The sequence below is a fragment of the Myotis davidii genome, unplaced genomic scaffold (assembly GCF_000327345.1).
Source record: "Myotis davidii unplaced genomic scaffold, ASM32734v1 scaffold438, whole genome shotgun sequence".
Taxonomy (NCBI): Eukaryota; Metazoa; Chordata; class Mammalia; order Chiroptera; family Vespertilionidae; genus Myotis; species Myotis davidii.
In genome coordinates, this window is record NW_006290031.1 from 6,103,853 (window position 1) to 6,107,885 (window position 4,033).

General features: G+C 38.8%; 1 pseudogene; it reads left to right on the plus strand.

Annotated features, from left to right (window-relative positions):
• Positions 1 to 375: 375 nt before the first annotated feature.
• On the plus strand, positions 376 to 3,777 carry LOC102763396 (annotated as a pseudogene).
• The last annotated feature ends 256 nt before the right edge of the window (positions 3,778 to 4,033 follow it).

A 4,033-nucleotide genomic window follows, 5' to 3' on the forward strand; every position in this document is an offset into this window, starting at 1 on the left:
CTGACGCAGACAGAGTAATTGTACCAGAAAAAGCACCATGAAATAAACTCTCACATAGGCTCCTGGGTCAGGTTTGTTCATATAGTAAAGGACCACAATGATAGTATGACATGGGAAATCTATGGAATGCAATAGCATCCCAATTATCATCAATGGTAGCATAGAATGAAATGCAGGAGGGCAAGGTGTTGAGAGATCCAAGGCCATGACATTTAATTGTTACAGCAACAATAGTTATGAAAATTGAGATTATTACCTAGATTCTTTTCATGGTTTAGACACAGAAGGGGAAAAATTAATGTTATGAATATACACTTAAAAACATCCAAGGAAGTCCTCATTGGCAGTTTTTAAATATTCCATTTCTAGAGCAATGTGCTCTTTCCAGCTCCTCCACACCTGCCTCGGCCCACTCACCAGCTGTCAAAAATGGTAAAAGAAACCACTTACTATGATGTTTTGGAGGTCAAACCCAATGCCACCCAGGAAGAACTGAAGAAGATTTACAGCCCGGCTGGCATGGCGTAGTAGTTGAGTGTTGACCTATGAATAAGGAGATCACAGTTTGATTCCAGCTCAGGGTATATGCCTGGTTTGCGGGGTTGATCCCCAGTGTGGACGGTACAGGAGGCAGCCAATCAATGCTTCTCTCAAATCATTATTTCTATCTCTCTCTCTCCCTGTCCCTCCCTCTCTGAAATCATGAAAAATATATTTTTTTAAAAAAAGAAAAGAAAAAGGCTTACAGATAGCTGGCCTTGAAGTACCACCTGATAAGAATCCAAATGAAGGAGAGAAGTTTAAACAGATTTCTCAAGCTTATGAAGTGCTTTCTGATGCAAAGAAAAGGGAATTATGTGACAAAGGACGAGAACAAGCAATTAAAGGAAGGTGGAGCAGGTGGTGGTTTTGGCTCTCTCATGGACATCTTTATACGTTTTGTTTATTTGTTTTTTGGAGGAGGAGGAAGGTAGAGAGAGAAAGGAGAGGTAAAAACGTTGTCATCAGCTCTCAATAACCTTAGATTTATATAATGGTACAACAGGAAAACTAACTCTGCAAAACGATGTGATTTGTGACAAATGTGTAGGCTGAGATGGTAAGAAAGGAACAGTAGAGTGCTGTCTCAATTGCTGAGGTACTGGAATATAAATAAGAAATCACACATAGAACCTGGAATGGTTCAGCAAATTCAGTCTGTGTGCATGGAGTACCAGGGCCATGGGGAATGGATCAGTTCTAAAGATGGATATAAAAGCTGCAATGGAAGGAAGGTAGTTCGAGAGAAGAAGATTCTGTAAGTTCTTAATGATAAAGGCATGAAAGATGGCCAGAAGATAAAATTCCATGGTGAAGAAGATCAAGAACCAAGGCTGGAGCCAGGAGATATCATTGTTTTAGATCAAAAAGACCATGCTGTTTTTATGCGACAAGGAGAAGACCTTTTCATGTGTATGGATGTACAGCTGGTTGAAGACTTGTGTGGCTTCTAAAAGCCAATAGCTATTCCTGACAACCAAACCACAGTCATCACCCTTCATCCAGGTCAGACTGTCAAGCATGAAGATACCAAATGTGTGTTAAATGAAGGCATGCCAATTCATCGTAGACCACATGAAAAGGGTCACCTAGTCATCAAAGATAAACTTTCCTGAGAATGGCTTTCTCTCTCTTGATAAACTCTCTTTGCTGGAAAAACTCCTACCTGAAAGGAAGTAGAAGAGACTGATGAAATGAACCAGGTAGAACTGGTGGACTTAGATCCAAGTCAAGAAAGACAGTACCATTACAATGGAGAAGCACATAAGGATGATGACATCATCCTAGAGGTGGTGTTCAGTTTCAGATTTTTTTAAAAATATATATATTTCATTGATTTTTTACAGAGAGGAAGGGAGAAGGATAGAGAGTTAGAAACATCGATGAGAGAGAAACATCGATCAGCTACCTCCTGTACACTCCCCACTGGGGATGTGCCCGTAACCAAGGTACATGCCCTTGACTGGAATTGAACCTGGGACCCTTCAGTCCGAAGGCCGATGCTCTATCCAGAGCCAAACCAGTTAGGGCAGTGTCAGATTTCTTAATGGGGCCAGTGAATCACACTCACTGCTGGCATTTTATTTACTGTAGTGAATAAGTGAAGGACTGTAATTGTAATATACTCACTACTTGTTTTAATACGCAACTAAGGTAGTGTTTTAAAAGTTAAATGAAGAATAAACTCAAATACAAAAAAATAGTCCACTTCTACAGTAGGGTATACATGGCAGAGGGCAGAGGCTGATGTAAGATCCACAAAAATGCAGTTAAACCCTCCAGGCCTCTCCCACTAAGGGTGGGAAGGAGTGAGGCCCCAAGATGTACGATGTAGACACAGAGAATACTCATTTGCCCCTTCTCTTTTCTTTAGTTGTGTCCCTTCTGAGGAAAAAAATTCCTCTCCTTAAAAGCATTCCAATGACTCACAAATTGAGGGCAATTTTCCCCAGAACTCACCTTTACCAGCTTTCATTGCCCCCAGGCCTAAAATGGAACTTGTTAAGATCTCAACATTGCTGGGGAATAGAGTGTTTAGCCAATGGGGGTGAAAAATAAGTCATATTTGGGCTGATTTAACTGAGATTAATGAAACTCCCTGGGATTCAGAATTGAATGAGAACTTGCAAATGGCACTAATAGTTGAATAAATGCTTAGACTCCAAAGTAGCCTCTTTCAGTGAAGTTGAAGCACCAGAGCCTCCCCATAGAAGACTCCCCAGGGAGAGGCTGTGTTGGGATAGGTGAGTAGTGCAGTCTTCTCATCTTGCCCAGGAAGACACTGAGAAATGCACAGGTAAGGGGGACCCCAGTGCCACCAGAGTTCTGTGGTGGGTTTCTTCCTTAGGACTAGAAGTGACAGAGGGTGCTCCTCTGGTGCCACTGAAACCACTACCCGAAATCAAATATATCTGACAACTATTATAACACAAGGAGTGACAGAGCAGTAAATTGTATTTATAGTCAGTTTATAGGATGTATCAGGATCAAACTATTTCTAAAGAGGAAATTCTTATCCTTCCTGTTTACTTAATATTTTTTCTCCTTTCTCACATCAAAGAAACTATCCATTTCAGCTCATTCTCAAAAAAAATAAACTTGCACTTATAACTCACAGTGATCCTTCATTAACTGTTATAAAGTCTAACAATCCCTACCAATCCTCATCAATATTTTCAAAGCATTTTTACATATTTCACATATACATTATGATCAAATTATTTTTCGCAAGTTTCATCTAAAGCTCTCTTAAAATAATGCTCACATCATTTCATGTGCAAAATAAAATTATCTAAAAATACCTCCCAATTTAAAGTCTAAATTTCTATAACAGATGAAATGTCTGTTTTACCCTGTATAGACACTGCCTTAATACATGTTGAACACAACTATGTTTTTTATTAAAAAGTTCAGAATATTGGTTTCTAACAATTTTTAATACCATGGCACAGATAAGAAAATGGAATTACTTAACTTGGGGGTAAAAACAGGCTGCCTAAGCCGAGATCTGACTGCCCAGGGCTCTGTCTGTCCCTGGCCCCACACAGACTCCTCAAACATTGAAGGGACTCAACACTAAAATCTCCATTCATAATCCATCACTCAAGCCAATAATTTAACTATGAAATATTCTTGCTAAAATTTTGAACTGGACTTTGAAAGTCTCTAGATTTAACTATTGGATTCAGGAAATACAAAGGACAAAAGACCATGTTAAATGACATCACGGAAATGTAGGCGACAAAAATGAATTTGTGGGGTACTGCGAACAAAAACCCATTTTTCAAGAACCAAATTAAGGGAAAAAAATGTGAGGAAACATAGATTACTAGATACTTAACAAAAGTACAAATTTTAGTATATGTAATTTTTATCTTGGTTCTAACATTCTACAATTTATGAGATAATGGGAGAATTACTATTAATTTTTCAGGTGTGCTAACTGAATTGTGGCTATACATATGTGTGCATTAAAGAGTCCTCACATTTTACA